The 22,321-nt window shown below is 38.2% G+C and overlaps 1 protein-coding gene across 4 annotated transcripts in view; it reads right to left on the reverse strand.

Annotated features, from left to right (window-relative positions):
* The window catches only part of LOC109418123 (protein melted), a 58,069-nt gene extending 39,344 nt beyond the window's left edge, over positions 1-18,725 (reverse strand). Inside the window, exons 1-2 of one of the 4 annotated variants that reach the window (XM_029870900.2) lie at positions 17,927-18,725; positions 17,722-17,868 (exon numbers count right to left, since the gene is read on the reverse strand). The gene's annotated coding sequence lies outside the window, so the exon portion shown is untranslated. Of the gene's footprint in view, positions 1-17,721 lie in introns of all 4 variants that reach the window. The other 3 variants (XM_029870901.2, XM_019692312.3, XM_029870899.2) reach the window with 3 other exon arrangements.
* Positions 18,726-22,321: the final 3,596 nt, after the last annotated feature.

Consider the following 22,321-nt stretch of genomic DNA (forward strand, 5'->3'; position numbering starts at 1 on the left):
TAGTACAATGGTAAAAACCCTCCAAGATTCTTGAAAAACTTTCACGGGAAATTCTTTCAATAGTCCCTCCAAGAATTTTTTCAAGGGTTTTCCAGGAATTCTTCAAAGATAGATTCATTAGAATTTGTTCGGCAATGCTTCCACGGATTTCTCCAGGAATTATTCTGAGGACTCCTCTAGTAATTCTTCCGGAAACTTCTTCTAGAACTAATCTTAAGGTTTCTTCGGCATTATTCGAAGTATTTTATCAGGCATTATTCGCTTGCTGCACACATCATCAGTGTGGTACTGACGGTTGTAGCGACTTCGTGATGGTCAATCCAATGGCATTTTCAAGCAGTTTTTTGAAAAATTATCTAGAAGTAACTTTCATTTTCATTTCAGGATTTTTCGAATTATCCTCTCCATACATCTCCAGCAATTCTTCCAAGAATTTTTCTATAAATTCTTCTAACATTCTCTTTGGAATTATTCAAAGGACTCCTCCGGGAATTTTTCCATTATTTTCTCCAGAAACCTTCTAAGGATTCCTTGTGTAATTCTGTAACCTTCTGAAAATCCAAGGATTGTTTCAACTTTGTTTTTCTATAAAAGCTTCTAAGGACATGTCTAGGAACTTTCGTAAGTACATATTCCTTCAAGAATTTGTTTTTTTTTTTCAGAAAATCTGTCGTAATTCTTGTAAAATTTTTTTCAGCAATTGTCTCAATTGATGTTCGATAATTCTTTAAAGACTTTGTTCAAAATTACTTCCAGGGACTCATCCAAAACTTTTCATGTTCTTTTTTTTTCAAGAATTGTATGCAATTCTTTCGAGAATTATTCTTAGAATTTCTACAGAAATTCTTCTAGGGGTTTCTCAAGAAATTTTGTCGATTCAATGTTTGGTAGCTTTCTCAAGGATTTGTTCAGAATTTCATTCAAGGATTAACCTGTAAATTATTCCAATAATTTCTTCAAGAATTCTTTCAATGTCTTCTCCAAGAAATGTTTTAAGCCTACGTCGTCGAAATTTCCAAAGAACTGCAAAACGCTGATCCACATATACATCCAAAATTCTTCCAGGAAATTGATTAAGGGATCGCCTAGGAATTCAAAAAGGAATTCATCCAGTTAATAAAACGATTCCTCTTGAAATTTTTGCTCTGATTTTTCGTGGTATTTTTTTATTTTTAACTTTTCATTGAAAACTGTTTTACAAATTCCTTCGAAAATAGGGTATTGGTTCCCTTGTTAAGCATGTGGCTCCCATTGTCATCCTACGAAAAACAAAAAAAAAATGTATCGCTGTTTGTTTTGTTTCTTATTTTTATATATTTTGTTAGAAGTGAGCACGCATGAAAACAAAAAGAACGGATACAATCGGTCCCCGAATCGCTTGTTTTCGAAAAGGATGAATTTGGGAGCGTAGGATTAATGATGGCACACATACCCTATTACAAAAATTTCTCCAAGTATTTATTTATTTATTTTTATTTTTTCATTTCGTCAACTGACGTAGACTAGTACATTATACATTAGCCTGGTACACGGTTTATATGGGAAAATATAAAAAATGGAAAAACTCCAACTCATGTATACTTTTTTGAGTTCCATTTTTCCATATCAACTGTGCAAAATTTCAGATCGATCAAAGAAACTATACAGGGTGACTGGTAATTCGTGTTACACCCGAAAGGAGGTGAAAGTAGACCATATTTGCAGCAAAAAATTGTTCTACAGGTAGGTCCGGAAATCACTGCTAAGTGAGTTATTCAAAAATTAGTGTTATTAAATTACCCCATCTTTAAACATCTGTAACTCAGAAACTATGAACCGTATAATCAATCTAAGCGCATGGATAGAAAGCTTAAAGCTTTGTCTTTTAATGCTCTTTGGACAGGTAATTGATAAAAAGTCATTTAAGTGCAGAAATTTTGACTTTTATGTAAAAAGTGCCTAAAAATGTACCCCCTTTCCACCTTTTTTGATAGTTTACTCGTGAAAAACGTGATAAATGTGAGAAATGATCTTCTACAAAACATTCATTTTTTGATACGCTACAAAACTGTCCTTTGGTGCAACATTGTATCTTTCATAGTTTTGTCACATTCTTGAATTCAAAATTTTGTGAAATAAATCAATGTTTTTATTGCAATACTGTCTGGCAACCCTACACGTTTGCTTGCTGTTGGTCGTCGTGCGCATGGCAACGAAGTCCAGCGTCACGGCGGCGGTCATCGTTTGACAGAGCCAACAGTGAACGGCAAATTGCGCGCTATGTTTATGAATCAATCTCAAGGCATCCTTTTCTTTGGGTGAAGATTCAATTCGCCTAGATGCCATACACCCAAACCCGCTCACTGGTGGAATTTAGCGAGATCGTACCGCTGGGTGGCACCGTTTTAAGGGATATTCAAACCTACGGGCCGAGACTGGGTCCGGGCCGGGGCCGCGGCCGAGTCTCGATAGGGCTTTTGTCGCTTCGTTCTCACTGCACACAATGCTCACCCTATAGCCCGGTGACACCTGCCTGACACACGCCTGCGAACCAGCAATTTATGTTGCGCGAACGCACGCACAGTATGAAGCGGTTGTCATTTATTTCTGTTTTTGTTTCTGCGCATTTTCTCCAGGTTGTTTGATGTACATTCATCCAGAACTTTCTTTTGTAATTTCTACAGGAATCTGGGATTCCTCCAGCTTTTTTTATGATTTCCCTTGGAATGCTTTCTAGGACTCTCCCGTAGTTCTTTCTGGAAAACCTCTAATGAGATTCTTCTAGGAGTCCTTCCTGGTATTTCTCCAGCTACTCCGTCTGGGTTTTTGTCCTTGAGTTCTACTAAAATTTCTTCTGGGATACTTTCAAGAACTGGTTAAGAATTTTTCTCCAGAAATTCCTTCAGGAGTAGCTTCCCACAGTTTATTTATTTTCAGTCCAACGGGAAGCCCTCATGAAGTTCCTGAGAGTGAGTCCAGGAGCTTCCAGGCATACCAAGGGATTTTTTTGAGAATTAGCTCAAGAATTCCTCCAGCATTTTTCGTAGAATCACCCTAGGATTTTACTGGGAATTTCTCCATTATAACTCTGGAAAATAATGCAGGAGTTCTCCAGCAATAATTCAAGCTTCTCTTCAGGATTTTCCCGAAATTTACTGAAGGACTCAAGGGATTTCTCCAGAAATTCCTGTATTAATACCACCAGGACTTCCTCAAGGGATTCCTCCAAAAAATCCTCCACGATGTCAACTAAACATTCTTCCAGTAGTTCTTCCAGGAATAACTCCAGAAATTCATCTCGAAATTCCTACAGGAATTTCTATTCAGGAATTGTAGAAGGGATTTCATCCGGAATTCTTCCAGGGATTTCACAAGACAATTTTTCAATAAATTGCTCCAAGAGTTTCTCTAAGGATTCCTGCAAGGAATCATCTAGGAATTCCTCTGACAATTTCTCTAGAATTTTTTCCACGGTGTCCTCCAAGAATTCTTCCAGTTATTCCTCCATGAGTTCCTGCAGGAATTTATCCCGAAAACCTACCAGCAAATCCTGCAGGGATTCCTCCAGGAATCCCACCATAAATTCCTTTTGTAATTGCTGCAGGAGATTCTCTAGAGGTTCCTCCAAGGATTCCTGTAGAATTCCTTCCAGAATTTCTCCCAGGAAATCATCAAGAAATTCATCCCAGGAAATCATCAAGAAATTCCTCTAGAAATTCCTTCAGTAATTCCTCCAGAAATTCCTTCAGTAATTCCTCACAGAATTCCTCTAGGAATTTCTACAGGGATTTCTTCAAAAGTTTCTCCAGAAAGTACTCCAGGCCTTTCTCCAAGAATTACTTCATGAATTTCTTCATAAATTATTCCAGGAATTCCTCCAGAAATTACTTCAGGTACTACTCCAGGAGTTCCTCCAAGAATTCCACCGGAAATTGCTCAAGAAATACCTCCAGAAATTCCATCAGGTATTTTTCCAGGAAGTCTTCTTGGAAATACTCCAGGCATAACTCCAAGAATTTCTCCGTGAGTTACTCCAGGTATTCCTACACGATTCTTACAGATGTTTATCCAGGAACTACTGCAAGATGTCCTCCAATTTTTTTTCCAGGAATTCCTTCAGTGATTCCTTCATAAATTTCTCCAGTAAATGCTCCAGAAAATTCTTTAGAGATTCCTTCAGAAGTCCTTCCTGTATTTCCTCCAGGAAATCGTCCAGAAATTTCGCCAGTGATTCCTTTAATAAATCTTCTATGGATTCCTCCAGGAGTTCGTACAGAATATCCTCCAGAAATTCCTCCAGACATTCCTCCAGAAAACACTCCAGGAATTCCTCTTAGAATTTCGCCAGTGATTTCTTTCGTCCAGAAATTTCGCCAGTGATTCCTTTAATAAATCTTCTAGGGATTCCCCCAGAAATTCCTACAGAATATCCACCAGAAATTCCTCCAGGCATTCCTCCAGGAATTCCTACAGAAAATACTCCAGGAATTCCTCCAGGAATTTCACCAGGAATTACTCCAGGAATTCATCCACGAACTTTTCCAGAAATTCCTCCAGGAATTCCTCGGAAAACTCCTCCAACAATTCTTTCAGGAATTTTTCCATAAAGTCTTCCACGATATACTCCATGAATTACTCCAAGAATTGCTTCAGGAATAACTTCAGGAATTCCTCCACGAATTGCTTCAGAAATGACTTCAGGGATTCCTACGGGAATTCTACTTCAGCCTGTCCTCAAAAAAATTCTCCAGGAATTCTACAAGAAAATACTTACGGGATTCCTCCAAGAATTACTCCAGGAACTACTCCAGGAAAGCCGTCAAGAATTCCTCCCGGAAACAATCCAAGAATTCCCATAATTTCTCTTTGAATTACTCCAGGAATTCGTCAAAAAATTACTTCTGGAATTTTTCCAGAAATTCCTCCCAGAATTCCTTCTAGAAATACCTCAAGGAAATGCTTCAAGAATTTCTTCAGAAAATCCTTAAAGAACTTCTCCAGAAGTGCCTCCAGCCAATCTTTTAGGAATTCCTTCACGAATTTTTTCAGGAACTTCTCTAGATATTGCTTAGGAATATCTCCAGGAATTCGTCTTGAAGAACTATTCCAGAACGTACTCCAGGAATTACTCCAGGATTTCCTCAAGAAATGTCTCTAGAACTTCCTTCAAGAATTCCTTCTTTCCAGGAATTCCTCCCGGAATTATCTCAGGTACAGTATTCCTTAAAGAGTTACTACAGGGATTCCAGGAATAGCTCCAGAAACTCCGTTAGAATTTACTTCAAGAATTCCTCCAGGAATCACTCCAGTAATTCCTGAAGGTAGGATGTCATCCAGGAATTTCTGTGGGAATTCTTGGAAAAAATTTTGAACGGATTCTTGATTGAAATCTTGAAAGAATTCTTGGGGGAGTTCCGGTAGCAGTTTCTGGAATAATTTCTGGAAGATTTTCAGGGAGAATTCTGGAGTGATTTTTTTGGAAGATCCTGTAGGAAATTCAGGAATTACTTTACAAACTCCTCCAGGAATTCCTTCAAAAATTCCTCCAGTAATTCCTTCAAAAATTCCTCCAAGAATTTCTCCATGAATTCCACCAGGAAATCCTCCAAAAATAACTTGTGAGATAGCTCCAGGGATTCCTCCTTGAATTCCTCCAGGTATTCCTACAGTGACTCTTTCAAAAACTCCATCAAGGCTTACTACAGGTATTTCTCTAAGGATTCCTAATGAAATTTCTCCAAGAAAATCCCCCAGGAATTCTTCCAAGACTCCCACCAGGTATTTCTTCAAAAATTCCTCCAGGGATTATTTTAAGAGTTCCTCCAAGGATTCCACCAGGGATTCTTCCAGTGAGTAATTCCTGAAAGAAACTCCGAAGGAATTCATGGGGGGAATTCTTAGATAAATTTCCGGATGACATCCTACCTAGAGGAATTACTGGAGTGATTCCTGGAGGAATTCTTGGAGTAAGTTCCGGAAGGAATTCTTGGAGGAATTTTTGAAGGAATTTCTGGAGAAGTTCGTGGATGAATTCCTGGAGTAATTCCTGGTGGAATTCCTGGAGGAATTCCTGGAGTATTTTCTGGAAAAATTCCTGGAGGAATGCCTGGATGAATTTCTTGTGGATATTCTGTAGGAATTCCTGGAGGAATACCTAGAAGATTTATTAAAGGAATCACTGGCGAAATTCTTAGAGGAACTCCTGGAGTGTTTTCTGGAGGAGTGTCTGGAGGAATTGCTTGAGGAATTCCTAGACGATTTATTGAAGGAATCACTGGCGAAATTCTTGGAGGAATTCCTGGAGTGTTTTCTGGAGGAATTCCTGGATGAATTTCTGGTGGATATTCTGTAGGAATTCCTGGAGGAATCCCTAGAAGATTTATTGAACGAATCACTGGCGAAATTTTTAGAGGCATTGCTGGGAATTTCTAGACGGTTTCCTGGAGGAAATTCAGGAAGGATTTCTGGAGGAATCTCTAATTAATTTTCTGGAGCATTTACTTCCAGATATTCCTCCATGAGTTCCTGCAGGAATGCATCCCAAAATTCTACCAGGAAATCCTACAGGGATTCCTCCAGGAATTCCTCCAGAAAATCCTCATGGGATTTCTTCAGGAATTCCTTCAAGGAATTCTCCCGTGAATCATCCAAAGATGCCTCCAGGAATTCCTTCAAGGGTTCATTCAGGAATTCTTCCTGGGATTCCACCATAAATTCCTCCTGTAATTGCTGCAGGAGATTCTCTAGAGATTCCTCCAAGGATTCCTCTAGAATTCCTTCCAGAATTTCTCCCAGGAAATCATCAAGAAATTCCTCCATGAATTCCATCAGTAATTCCCCACAGATTTCCTCTAGGAATTTCTACAGGGATTTCTTAAAAAATTTCTCCAGAAAGTAGTCCATGCATTTCTCAAAGAATTACTTCATGAATTTCCCCATAAATTGTTATAGGAATTCCTCCAGAAATTACTTCAGGTACTACTCCAGGAGTTCCTCCAGTAATTTCTCCGGAAATTCCTAAAGGAATATCTCCAGAAATTCCATCAGGTATTTTTCCAGGAAGTCTTCTTGGAAATACTGCAGGCATAACTTCAAGAATTTCTCCGTGAATTACTCCAGATATTCCTACAGGATTCCTACAGGTGTTTATCCAGGAATTACTGCAAGATGTCCTCCATTTTTTTCTCAGGAATTCCTCCAGTGATTCCTTCATAAATTTCTCCAGTAAATGCTCCCGAAAATTCTTTAGAGATTCCTCTAGAATTTCTTCCTGAACTTCCTCCAGGAAATCGTCCAGAAATTCCTCCAGGAATTCTCCCAGCAATTCCTCTAAGAATTTCGCCAGTGATTCGTTCAATAAATCTTCTAGGGATTCCTCCAGAAATTTCTACAGAATATCCACCACAAATTCATCCAGGAATTCCTCCAGAAAACACTCCAGGAATTCCTCCAAGAATTTCGCCAGTGATTCCTTCAATAAATCGTCTAGGAATTCCTTCAGCAATCCCTACAGAATATCCACCAGAAAATCCTCCAGGCACTCTTCCAGAAAACACTCCAGGAGTTCCTCTAAGAATTTCGCCAGTGATTCCTTTAATAAATCTCTCTAGGAATTCCTCCAGGAAGAGTTTCTCCTGGAAACAATCCAAGAATTCCCATAATCTCTTTAAATTACTCCAGGAATTCGTCAAAAAAAAAAAACCTTCCGGAATTTTTCCAGAATTCCTCTTAGAAATTCTTTAACCCTAAAAGGGATACCTGGGGTCCATTGGACCCCAGGCGCCTTTCAGAGCTCGTCTTTGATGGAACACACTCAGCGAGGTGACGATACTGAGGCCATGAAGATATCCCTTTTAGGGTTAAAGAGCTGCTTCAGAAGTGGCTCCAATCATTTAGGAATTCCTTCACGAATTATTTCAGGAATTCCTCCAGATATTGCTTACGAATATCTCCAAGAATTCGTCCTGAAATTCTTCCCGAAATTTCTCAAGGTTTTATTGGAGGAACTCTTAAAATAATCCCCGGAGGAATTTTTGAAGAAATACCTGGAGGGAGTCTTGGAAGAATTCCTGGGGGATTTCCTTGGAGAAATTTCATTAGGAATCCCTAGAGAAATACCTGTAGTAAGCCTTGATGGAGTTTTTGAAAGAGTCACTGGAGGAATATCTGGAGGAATTCAAGGAGGAATCCCTGGAGCTATCTCACAAGTTATTTTTGGAGGATTTCCTGGAGGAATTCATGGAGAAATTTTTGGAGGAATTTTTGAAGAAATTACTGGAGGAAGTAAAGTAATTCCTGAATAAATTTCTTCAAAAATCCCAGGAAGAACTGTTCGAGGGAGTTTTGGAGAAATTCATAGGAGGATTCTTGAAGCAATTCTTGGCGGAAGTCTGGGAGGAATTCCTAAATAAACTTTTCTATGTTTGCTCCCAGGAAATCCTCCAGAAATTCCTGCAGGATCTTCCCCAAAAATCACTCCAGAATTCTCCCTGAAAATCCTCCAGAAATTATTCCAGAAACTGCTACGGGAACTCCGTCAAGAATTCTTTCAAGATTTCAATCAAGAATCCGTTCAAATTTTTTTCCAAGAATTCCTACAGAAATTCCTGGATGATATCCTGGAGGAATTCTTGGAGTAAATTCTAACGGAGTTTCTGGAGCTATTCCTGGAATCCCTGTAGTAACTCTATAAGGAATACTGTACCTGAGATAATTCCGGGAGGAATTCCTGGAAAGTTAACCGAAGGAATTCTTGAAGGAAGTTCTAGAGACATTTCTTGAGGAAATCCTGGAGTAATTCCTGGAGTACGTTCTGGAATAGTTCTTCAAGACGAATTCCTGGAGATATTCCTAAGCAATATCTGGAGAAGTTCCTGAAAAAAAATCGTGAAGGAATTCTAAAAGATTGGCTGGATGCACTTCTGGAGGAGTTCTTTAAGGATTTTTTGAAAAAATTCTTGAAGCATTTCCTTGAAGTATTTCTAAAAGGAATTCTGGGAGGAATTTCGGGAAAAATTTCAGAAGCAATTTTTTGACGAATTCCTGGAGAAATTCAAAGAGAAATTATGGGAATTCTTGGATTGTTTCCGGCAGGAATTCTTGACGGCTTTCCTGGAGTAGTTCCTGGAGTATTTCTTGGAGGAATCCCGTAAATATTTCCTTGTAGAATTCCTGGAGAATTTTTTTGAGGACAGGCTGAAGTAGAATTCCCGTAGGAATCCCTGAAGACATTTCTGAAGCAATTCGTGGAGGAATTTCTAGAATTATTCCTGAAGCAATTCTTGGAGTAATTCATGGAGTATATCCTGGAAGACTTTATGGAAGAATTCCTGAAGGAATTCTTGGAGGAATTTTTGGGAGGAATTCCTCGAGTTATTCCTGAAGCAATTATTGGAGTCATTCATGGAGTATATCCTGGAAGACTTTATGGAAAAATTCCTGAAAGAATTGTTGGAGGAATTTTCGGAGGAATTCCTGGAGGAATTTCTGGAAAAGTTCGTGGATGAATTCCTGGAGTAATTCCTGGTGAAATTCCTGGAGGAATTCCTGGAGTATTTTCTGTAGGAATTCCTGGAGGAATGCCTGGAGGAATTTCTGGTGGATATTCTGTAGGAATTTCTGGGGGAATCCCTAGAAGATTTATTAAAGGAATCACTGGCGAAATTTCTGGACGATTTCCTGGAGGAAATACAGGAAGGACTTCTGAAGGAATCTCTAAAGAATTTTCTGGAGTATTTACTGGAGAAATTTATGAAGGAATCACTGGAGGAATTCCTGGAAAAAAAATTGGAGGATATCTTGCAGTAGTTCCTGGATAAACATCTGTAAGAATCGTGTAGGAATACCTGGAGTAACTCACGGAGAAATTCTTGGAGTTATGCCTGGAGTATTTCCAAGAAGACTTCCTGGAAAAATACCTGATGGAATTTCTGGAGGTATTCCTTGAGCAATTTCCGGTGGAATTCTTGGAGGAACTCCTGGAGTAGTACCTGAAGTAATTTCTGGAGGAATTCCTGGAATAATTTATGGAGAAATTCATGAAGTAATTCCTGGAGAAAGGCCTGGAGTACTTTCTGGAGAAATTTTTGAAGAAATCCCTGTAGAAATTCCTAGAGGAATTCTGTGAGGAATTACTGAAGGAATTTCTGGAGGAATTACTGAAGGAATTTCTAGAGGAATTTCTTGATGATTTCCTGGGATGAATTTCTTGATGATTTCCTGGGAGAAATTCTGGAAGGAATTCTACAGGAATCCTTGGAGGAACCTCTAGAGAATCTCCTGCAGCAATTACAAAAGGAATTTATGGTGGGATTCCTGGAGGAATCCCTGCAGGATTTGCTGGTAGGTTTTCGGGATAAATTCCTGCAGGAACTCATGGAGGAATAACTGGAAGAATTCTTGGAGGACACCGTGGAAAAAATTCTAGAGAAATTGTCAGAGGAATTCCTAGATGATTCCTTGCAGGAATCGTTAGAGAAACTCTTGGAGCAATTTATTGAAAAATTGTCTTGTGAAATCCCTGGAAGAATTCCGGATGAAATCCCTTCTACAATTCCTGAATAGAAATTCCTGTAGGAATTTCGAGATGAATTTCTGGAGTTATTCCTGGAAGAACTACTGGAAGAATGTTTAGTTGACATCGTGGAGGATTTTTTGGAGGAATCCCTTGAGGAAGTCCTGGTGGTATTAATACAGGAATTTCTGGAGAAATCCCTTGAGTCCTTCAGTAAATTTCGGGAAAATCCTGAAGAGAAGCTTGAATTATTGCTGGAGAACTCCTGCATTAATTTCCAGAGTTATAATGGAGAAATTCCCAGTAAAATCCTAGGGTGATTCTACGAAAAATGCTGGAGGAATTCTTGAGCTAATTCTCAAAAAAATCCCTTGGTATGCCTGGAAGCTCCTGGACTCACTCTCAGGAACTTCATGAGGGCTTCCCGTTGGACTGAAAATAAATAAACTGTGGGAAGCTACTCCTGAAGGAATTTCTGGAGAAAAATTCTTAACCAGTTCTTGAAAGTATCCCAGAAGAAATTTTAGTAGAACTCAAGGACAAAAACCCAGACGGAGTAGCTGGAGAAATACCAGGAAGGACTCCTAGAAGAATCTCATTAGAGGTTTTCCAGAAAGAACTACGGGAGAGTCCTAGAAAGCATTCCAAGGGAAATCATAAAAAAAGCTGGAGGAATCCCAGATTCCTGTAGAAATTACAAAAGAAAGTTCTGGATGAATGTACATCAAACAACCTGGAGAAAATGCGCAGAAACAAAAACAGAAATAAATGACAACCGCTTCATACTGTGCGTGCGTTCGCGCAACATAAATTGCTGGTTCGCAGGCGTGTGTCAGGCAGGTGTCACCGGGCTATAGGGTGAGCATTGTGTGCAGTGAGAACGAAGCGACAAAAGCCCTATCGAGACTCGGCCGCGGCCCCGGCCCGGACCCAGTCTCGGCCCGTAGGTTTGAATATCCCTTAAAACGGTGCCACCCAGCGGTACGATCTCGCTAAATTCCACCAGTGAGCGGGTTTGGGTGTATGGCATCTAGGCGAATTGAATCTTCACCCAAAGAAAAGGATGCCTTGAGATTGATTCATAAGGCCGGAACAAATCTCATTTTCTTCTTTTGTCACTTTGCTCGTTGACTCGACAAGGGGGGGATGATAAATAATAAACGTATTTCATGAAAAATTACCCAAACAATTAGGCAAAATCGTCAAACTCATCGGATTTGTTAAGAAATTTTCTCGACGACTCTAATTTCTCTTTAAAATTTTTAAATTTCATAAATAATTTATTTGTGTCCCCCCTCAAAATGTCGAATTCCGACAAAAAATTTCCGAGGGGGGGGGTGACATTAGAGAAAATCGAAATTTGTGTCAGCCTAAACATAGCGCGCAATTTGCCGTTCACTGTTGGCTCTGTCAAACGATGACCGCCGCCGTGACGCTGGACTTCGTTGCCATGCGCACGACGACCAACAGCAAGCAAACGTGTAGGGTTGCCAGACAGTATTGCAATAAAAACATTGATTTATTTCACAAAATTTTGAATTCAAGATTGTGACAAAACTATGAAAGATACAATGTTGCACCAAAGGACAGTTTTGTAGCGTATCAAAAAATGAATGTTTTGTAGAAGAACATTTCTCACATTTATCACGTTTTTCACGAGTAAACTATCAAAAAAGGTGAAAAGGGGGTACATTTTTAGGCACTTTTTACATAAAAGTCGAAATTTCTGCACTTAAATGACTTTTTATCAATTACCTGTCCAAAGAGCATTAAAAGACAAAGCTTTAAGCTTTCTATCCATGCGCTTAGATTGATTATACGGTTCATAGTTTCTGAGTTAGAGATGTTTAAAGATGGGATAATTTAATAACACTAATTTTTGAATAACTCACTTAGCAGTGATTTCCGGACCTACCTGTAGAACAATTTTTTGCTGCAAATATGGTCTACTTTCACCTCCTTTCGGGTGTAACACGAATTACCAGTCACCCTGTATTTTAGCGCCAGCCATTCTTAGTTTTTCATACGATTTACTATGGAGAAAATTTACTTCTTCAAAGAAAAATCACTTGAAGTCATCCATTGATCCCTAAAAATAAGTCGTTGAATGATTTCTGTAGATAACTTCACGAGGAATCAGACCTCGGAAGACCGCAAAGCGATGCGACATTCGCGGAAAGAGTTATTAAGCCTCACTCGATCGATAAAATGACGAAATTTTATTATTTATTGTTATTCCTTACATGTTAAACAGCGTTGGCAAGCCATTCGGTTTTCAGTCAATAACTTTTTCCATATGCCTTTGCGGTCTTCAGAGGGTTTGTTCCTTTTTAAATTTCCAACAGAAATCATTCATTGATATATTTTTAGGGGTTAAAGGGCAACTTGTGGCGATTTTTCTTTGAAAAAGTGATTTTCCCCATAGAAAATCGTATGAAAACTTAAAACAGCTAGCGCTAAAATATAGTTTCTCCGATCGAGCTGAATTTTGCACAGTTGATATGGGACCAAAATGGGACTCAAAAAGTTTACAGGAGTAATATGTCTTTTCGTGTTCCACGCTATTATACATATACATATTTTTTCTTATTTCCTAATATTATAATTATGAAATACATTCAAAAATATATTTAAAAAAATAATTAAATTAAGTAGTGTTTTGTTTAATAAGTGTTCCTGTTTCTAATGGTACGAAAATATGTTTTCAAATTTTGCCTAGACATGGTAAAGTCAATCGTTTCGCAATGATTATTATAAGCAACCATCATTCGATTTACAGGCCCAAATTTGGCGTAGTTTGTTCGGTGGTGGTTACTTGTGAATATATTTCGACTTCCTAATTGCCGAGTAGGTATATAAAATCCCAGCTATTCCAAGCTATTCTCTAAAAATAAAACTCCTTATATAATTTTTCTCACTTCCAGTAAAAATTTCACCGCTCTACAAGTATTCTTCCAAAGATTTCTCCAGAATTTCATTTCAAGATTTTCTCAAAAATTCTTTCACAGATTCTTCTAGACAACTTTTTGACGATGTGTTTGGAAATTCTTGCCATAATTGCTCTGGAAATTCTTCCAACAATTTCCTCAGGATTTTTTTGAAGATTTTATTCAGAAATTCTTTTACATATTTTTCTTTTATTTTCCCTATAATTTCTCTACAAATTTTATGTAGGGTTTTCTGTGAAAGTTACTAGAGAAATTCTTTATAGGAATTTCTAGAAGTGTTCATGGGTGAACTTATGGAGGAACCTTTGGAAGTATTCCTATAAGGATTTTAAAGAAATCCTTGGAGGGATTCTTTGCGATAATTAGTGGAGGATTTCAGGGTAAATCCGTGGACGTATACATGAAATGATTTCGGGAATCTTAGAATCAACTTCTAGAAGACCCCCTGGAGCAATTCTTGGAGCAATCCATGGGAGAACTCTTGGAGAAACACTTTGAGAAAGCATAAAAAGAAGCAATTGTAGCAATTAGTGGAGGGACTCTTGAAGAAATAACTGGAATAGTTCGTATTACAGTTCTTAGAAAAATTCATTAAGGAATTCTAGGAACAATTTCAGGAGGAACAGTGCTAGAATTTCCAGATGCAGAAATACCGGAGTATATTTTTGAGTTTCTGGAGAAATTTCTCTTCTATCTTGAAAAAATTTGAACTCCTGTAGGAAATGGTGAAGAGTTTCTGAATCTCAGTAGTAATACTTGGAGGAATTCTTAGAAGAATTCTTTGAAATCTATATGGAGGATTCATTGAAAGATTGTTTGGAAGAATCCTTGAAAATACTCGGATAAACCATTTGAAGAAGTCCCGGAGATATCATTGAAAAAATTCGTGAAGAAGTTTTTAAAGATTTTCTTGAGGAGTCTTTGGAGATTTTCTAGAGGGTTCTGGAAGAATTTCCGGTGATTTTTTCATAGAATTCCTGGAGAAGTCTTTGGAAGCATTCTCGAAAAAAAACCTTGGGAGAATTCTTGGAGTATATCGAAAAATTTCTAGAGGGATACTTTAGGTAATTCCAGTAACATTCTTACACGAATTTGAGATATTGAAAGGAATATCCTTGAGCAATTTGTGGTGTTCTTGGATAAAAAATTATTGCAGAAATACTTAGATAAAACGTTGGAGGAATCCTCGAAAAAAAAAATGAAGAAATCGTTTTGGAATCTGTTTGGAAAAATGTCTGAAAGAACACCTGCGGAGAAATCCCTACAGAAACATGAGATTTTGTAATAACATGAATGAGCCCTTGGATAAATCATGGGAAGAATTTCTGACCATTCTGAAATATTGGAAAAATATTCTGATCAAATCGATTCGATTTAAAGAATTTCTGGAAAAAAATCCTGTGGGACATATTGTGAAAATATCCCAAAGAAATCCTAGAAATCCTTCTAGATAATTACATTGAGGAATCCCTAAAGAGTTGCTAGGACGAATTTCTGTAGGAAAAAAAAATCCGGAAGAACTCCTAAAGGAATTTCTAAAAGAACTCTAAAAATAGCTCAAGCAACTTAAAACAAAATCTGGAGAAAATCTGGCATACATTCATGGTTATATTGCTGGAAGAATTATTCTGATTTATCGACCGATTTTAACTTAATCATTGTATGGCTTTATCGCTCTTTTTCTACTCAGAGAGTAAGGTAGTAGAGATCAAAGTGGTTAATGTAATGATAGGTATACGTGATAGGTGATACGCGTTTTACAAAGTGCACTCTGTGTATTCTCGCCTCTGGTGATCTGCAATCGAATTGTTTTTATCGCTACTGTTTTTGTGCAAAGGTTGTAAAGAGTCTTATCTTGTCTAGTTTGGGCAGTGATCACGGTGAGGATAGCGCAGGTCCATCTCCAGCATAAAAGAATTGCAATAATCATTCTTCGCAGACTTATGCAGAATAATATAGTCCAAGTTGCTTAAATCAAGGAGCCTTGCTTTTATAAGGGGATTTTCTATCTAGGAAACCTCGTAATCCCGGTGTTTGCTACTTTCAGTAAACTTGAAATGGCAAACTCGTGTGTCATGTCTCAAGCATAAATGCTTGTCAACAACGCAATCGTTTCTACACTCATTTCTGAACTAGCCACCAGAGATGTAAGTGCTATTTTAATTGAGATATCTGTTGGGAACGTTCCCAAGGTACCTCAACAAAAAAATTTTCCAGGTACCTCAACCATCTCTTACCATCTCTTACGGCTGCTTTCAAACAAATCATCGCACACTGCACTTCGAAAGACCTTTCGCTAATTGTTGGTAGTGGTACAAATGCTAACCATAGCATCTGGGACATCACAGATATTAACTTGAGTGGCTCCAGTTTGATGGAATACTTCTTAAGAAGTACAGATCTTGGATTACTTACCATACGCAACCTTCATGGTATCTGCTAGAAAGGAAGTGTTAGAAATTATTCACGAGATGACCAATCGACAAATTCAGATGAAGAATCTTTATATGATCATCGCTACATATTCTTTAAGCATTTTAATGCTTTCAGGTCGGCTCGAAAGGCGTACAAGAATGCTCTCCAGTCTGCTGAACGATCCGGCTAGAATAACCTTTGTACAAATGTTTCCAGTTTGAGTGAAGTCAGTCTGTTGAGCTAAATCCTTGCTCCTTGCTGCCGAAGCTCCTCCAGTTTCGTCTTAACCAGAGGTGTTATCGCAGATGCCTCCAAGAGTCCTTTTTCAAATTTCTTCTGGGATGCCTTCCGCGGTGTCTCCAGAAGTTTAGTCGAAGATGCTCCGAAGAGTTCCATCTGAGATTCCTCAGGCAACTTGTTCTGAGATTCAAGCAGGGGATTATGCAGAATTACTTCCTGCCTATAGAATCTTCTATGTATTTCGTCCAAGATTTCCAAAGGAGTTCCACATGGATTCCACCTTGAATCATTTCCGAGATTATTCCAGGAGTCCTTCGTGGATTCCTTCCATCATTTACCTAGATGTTCTTAGGGATTACTCACAAAACTGCTAGAGGAGTTCTTTAAGACATACCACTGCTTTGCATTCTGGAGACTGTTGTGTGTGAAACATTACACCTCGTGTCTTAAACATCATGACTCTGTAGGCTTTGCTCCATTGGTTCAGTATCAGCTTCGGTACCTTAATTGTGATTTACCAATTGCGTATTTGTTATTCTTGGATGGTCAAAATTACCCATCAGCTTGGCAGATCTAAACAGGTACCTCTGAGAAATCTATCGTTTAATGAATATGCCACTAATTTAATGTTTAATAATTATCACCCAGAGATTCCCACAGACGTCATATTTCTAAGTTGAATGGCTGGCATCATGCAACAAACTTGAGTGCTTTTTTTATTTCTTGTTAGGTATATAAGTCACTGCGACCAGCTTTTAGATCTATTATGACAAATGCTCCAGTTTTATTTGGCTATGCCAAGTTGACGTATCGCCATTGGTATTAGCAACAATCAAACTTTGACTGTTATCCTGAACCCAACACAGTGTTACAGTTCTGATGAAATGAACTACCGCACTCGGATATGTTCACCAGACATCAAAGGGTTCTATGGGCCCCTTGTTGAAGAACCTAATTCTTTTAACTGCAATTGCCGGATAACGACACAACAGATGCTTCGAGTCTTCTGTATCTATGCCACAAAAGGGACATATGTATATCATCTTGAAGTGTTCCAATCAGTTTCAGAAGGCACCGGCTCGGCCAATGACCTGTTAGAAAAGAAGGCCAGTAACATTTGCGTGCTTTCTCTCGGATTGGCCGAGCTGATGAGACTTGTTTCGCTAAGCATCATTTTATAAATTTCTTTGATCTTTCACTTTCCGTGCTTACTGCTTCTTTGTATTTCTTTGGTTATTGATTCTGGATGATCTAACGCCGCTGTATATGGTAATTGCAAGTTTAGTATTTTGACAAACGTGAATTCATCATCTCCGATGAGATCATAGTCTTACGATCACTGCTGCCTCTGCATCTAGAACCAATTTTTGAACTGTTTGTGGTTTATGAGATCACTCAAGATGACGAACTTGCTAAACTTATAGGTCATTTTGATTATGTCGTTCTTCAATTGTATTTGATAGCATTCTGTTTCCAATATAAGCTGTTTTGTGGGAGCATGCATTTCGTTTGCTCTCACCCAAGCGATTGAATTGAAAGGAAGATAATAACCTTTTTCCACTACTGGCAGTAATAATCACCTCGAATTTTCTAGAAACGCAGCATTATGTGCCATTTTGCTATTACCTCGTTTTCTGCAAGATGATCCTCATCCGGCGAAAACGATAGCTTTGGAAATTGGAACTGTTTGTTGTCTTCTCATGTCTCGATCCGTATAAAGCTGAAGCATAAAAGGGGGTGGACAATCACCCCTGATCCGGTCCGGTCAAGCTCCTAATCAAAACAGCAATAAACTTTTGCCCATAAACACCCATACACATGAACAACTCACTTCATTCATTCATTCTACGCAGTCGGCTCTTCAGTTGCGGCTTCCAGAAACTATTACTCCTCCTAGCGCCTTATGACAGCGCTGCAATCCGGCGGCGGTGGTTGTTGTTGTTTACTGTTTTGCTGGGCATAGAAAGTTGACAGGTGAGTCGCGCAAACACTCACACCCCCATGCCCGAAAACCTGCTCTTCTCTTTCACAACTCGCGCTCACTGTGGTATGCGTGCTCAGTTAGGTTGGGAGGAAAAATAACACTATACACACCTCACTGAACGAACGACCCAGGCAGGATGGATTGCGATCTTCTTATTCTTTCCACTATACGGTGTAGCTCACTGGGGTGAAATCGGGTCGTGTTTTCACTTTTCCACCCTCGATATTCACGATTTTCCATTCATTTTACTCACTTCCACACACAGTTACACCGCAATTGCATAAATATAACCCTCAAATGCACTTTAACCCGAGTTTTGTACGATTTTTTCGGCGACGGACACGACGACGACAAACCTATACGGACGGCGACGGACGGGAGACGACGGCCAGCGCGAGCAGCCAAAGCGCTCTGTCAGTCTGAGTCTGATCGGTTCGGCATTTGCACCACGAATGAGGCGAGCCGAGAGATTGTAGCCCCATGCAGCCAAGCGCCAGGCCAGTCAGACCAGCCAAATTGGAATTGAATGATCTCGCGCACACACCTGTAGGAATGACGAACACCGTACCGTCGAACTAACCTCTAGTTGCTCAATTCTCCCGTTTGCGAATTTGGCGAGCGTGTTTGTGTGTTTGTATTAGTCGGGGGCATTGCACGTGCTGAGGCGAATGGATTCATTCATCAGTTTGGCTCCGTACATTGATACCGATAGGGTCATTCATAAATGCGAGCCATCCGGGAAGCGTGCTTTTAGGCGTGGTTGGGGAAGATTTGAACCGGTTGTACTGTTGATTAGGAAAAAGACTGGCAGTTCAAATATGATTTTTTCAGCTTACAAAATATTCGAGAGTCCGGCTATTTTGGCATAGACCGATGATTCGGTACCGTGTATTGGACCTTTCTCAAGCAACTTTTTCTATGCGGTTGATGAGTTTATATTGCGTATGGAGAAGCGAAGATTCCATTTGACGTTCGCTAAACATTAAAAAATCCAAAGAAATCATTAATTGGCTTCCTTAGCGTTGTTGAGATGAGATAATTCCATATGTTGTACTAGTCCTGTCTAACAGTTACCCAGATGCCAGAAAGTGATATAAAAGTCTGTTTTAATATGATATTAAGTTCACAGGAAGGTTATAAAGCTTGAGCTTGATTGACCGCCCGTAGATGCTGCTCCAGTATCGCCAGACCAGCTACACTCACACAAAAAACCAATGAGATATCTACTGGCAGCTTAAGTGTGTGAGCGTTTATGATCTTCTATTTTTAAGGCGACAATGGCATATGTCACGTCAGGTCGCAGGTCAATGTGGGGAAGGGAAGGAAGTGATGATTGCAAACATTAGCTACATCAGACCGAATATACCTCTGCGTCTGCACAAATTCATGCAGAGGGATCACACATTGGTACATGTATGCTAGATGTAATAGATTAATTCGATTATTACTACATAGAAGCTGATGCGGCACAGTTCGCTTGATTGCATAACTCGTAGGCGTTATCTGACGCTGAGCTGTGAAAGTTGGAAGGAAGAGAAACGGCTTTTCAACCGTTTCTTGTTTTGGCGATGGCTATGAACATATGAATACACATGATTTGTATATCCTTTTCGTGACGAACCAGCACAATTTTACTGTTTAGCAACAACAATTTTGCGTTATTTTATCATCTATTACTAATACTTGCATGTGTGCAAACAAACTTTTGTTTACGTTGCCCGAGAGATTTATTAAAACAAGTTAAACAAAAAGTTGGCGAAAATTCTAAAACTTTAAAAAGTTTTATCTGTCGCATTTTTTTTTTATTTCCGGTTTAGTTAAAAATCGAAAGATTAAGAGTAGTTCTTCCACATGCCAAAGAAAAAGCGTTGATACATTAAAAAGTCTGAGAGTTCTATAGAGCCAAAGTTCAGCAATTTCTATGGAAATTTGATTTTTTTTCTCCGTCCCGGAAGGGATAAGTAGAGAGGAGAGTATAGAGAAAGTAAATAGAAATAAACAAAGTAGGAGGAAGCGAACGGGTCAGGGATTGAACCAAGGACCTTCTGCAAACGAATCAGAAACGGTAGCCACTAGACCACCAAGCCCTTCATTATCAAGTACACAGGAATTTAAAAAAAAAATCTCAAACTCACATAGGCCCAGAAAAAATGTGTTTTTTTTCATATAATATCAATAAATATTTATAAAGAAACCTTACCCAAGCCCAAACGATGAAAAGGTATTTTTTAATTAAAGGTATTTTTGGAATTTCGACGAAAATTTTGAAGTAAATGCAAAAAATTCTACAAGTTCCAAAATCTCAACAAATTTAAAATTCTGAAAACTATCAGAATATTTCTACTTTTTTATTAAAATCCTGAGATTTCCTAAAAAATTCCAAATATTTCAAAATTTCAAGGCTTTGAAAAATTCTTAAACTTAATCGAACATCGTCGGAAGTCCTGTTTTCTTGTCAATATAACATAAAATAAAAATTTCACCGAAAATTTCACAATTCAATCGAATATGTTTCAATTCTCTTAAAAATTTTAAATTCAAATTTCATTCAAAAAATTAAAATTTAATCGTAGTTGGATGTTGCAGTCAATACGACCCAGACAAGCTTGCTAAAAGTAGTACACAGTCGTGATGCGTAGAGTTTAACATCTTGAAAGACTAAACACATAAATAACGACAGTACCCAAGTAACAATGGTAGCTGAACAGTAAGAATCGTAGCTGAACAATGGTTGGTTAATGGTGTCAATAGCTGAATAAGCTGGAAGCTGAATATCAAGTTGAATAGTCGTTTGTTGAGTGTATAACGTATCTATTGTAAAGCCTATCATCGTATGCTGAATATGATACTCAATAAAAGATTATCCAACTACTCTACATTTCTTTATTCAGCTCTTCAATATTGAAGGTTTAGCATTAAATAAAGTCAATATAAAGAAATAACAGAAATGGCACTCAGTACCACCACTTCAAAAAATACTAGAGGAATGTGAAAAAGTGTTATTTTCGAAAAATATAGAAAAAGGATTTAGTCCTCTCGATCATCCAACGCTGGATTGTTATAACTGCAGAAGAAGCCACCATATCAAAAAGCAACCTGCTAGGAATATGCAAATGATACAGTATCACTTGATTAAATATTTTTATTTGAATTAAATTGTAAGGCATGTTGGAGATTTCTTCCAAAATTCCTTTTATTGATCCAACTAAAGAAAACAGCAAGGAAAATGTTGAAATTCCACCGGATAAGTTTCAAAATTCCACCAAACGTTCATAAATTTCTTGCTAAACTCTGAGATTTTGTCGGTAAATTCCTAAAATCATCCGTAATTTTCAAAATATCGAAATAAAAACAATTTAGGGTTTTGTTGTAAATTGTTTTGTTTATTTTTGAAAACTTGAGAGAAAGTCCTGAGATTATATTGGAAAAACTCCAAGGACTTTTCAAGAAAATCTCAAACTCGTTATGTAGCTGTCCCGACACACGTCGTACTGCCTGCCTACCGTGTTTTTTTTTGACATACAGCTCCGTAGAGAAGCCACCACTACTTCATTTGTTTGGAAGCTCCCCTTACAAATGTGTGAGGAGTCTCAGATCATTCTAAGAACCTTCCCCAGTCCCAACAACCTTCGCATACCGGTTCAGTAGTCTCCGAATCCGTAAAGGTCAGACAGACAGATAGACAAAATCATTTTTATATACAAAGATTTTCAAGTTCTAGTTTTGCGGAAAAATCTAACTCCTTTGTTGAAGAAAAGTCTCAAGATTCTGCCGGTTAATTCGAAAATCCCAACAGAAATTCCGAAAACCTAGGAAAAATAATTGGATTCTCCCGAAAAAATTAAATATTTAGCTGGAAAACTGTATTTTTATAATCAACGATTTGAAAATAACATCAGAAACTCCAGTGAAATGCTTAAATTCGGATGCAAATTCGAAATTTTGAACTAATTTCATTACATAAAGTTCGGCCAAAAATTTAGAAATCAAAAAATATTGGTTTTATTCGAAAAAAAAACTTTTGACATTTTTTTTTTCATTTCTCGGCGAAAATTAAATACATCTGTCAATATCTTGAGATTCCACTGAAAACTTCTCAAGTTCCATAATTATGATAAAAATTCTGGGATTTCTCCAAAACTTCAAAGTTTCATTGAGGATTATGATGTTTTAAATATAACCCTGAAATGTATATGCATATGAAGTGCTATCCCAGATCATTTTCCGTCGTCTGTCACCTAA

The sequence above is a fragment of the Aedes albopictus genome, chromosome 2, assembly GCF_035046485.1.
Source record: "Aedes albopictus strain Foshan chromosome 2, AalbF5, whole genome shotgun sequence".
In the NCBI taxonomy this organism is placed as follows: domain Eukaryota; kingdom Metazoa; phylum Arthropoda; class Insecta; order Diptera; family Culicidae; genus Aedes; species Aedes albopictus.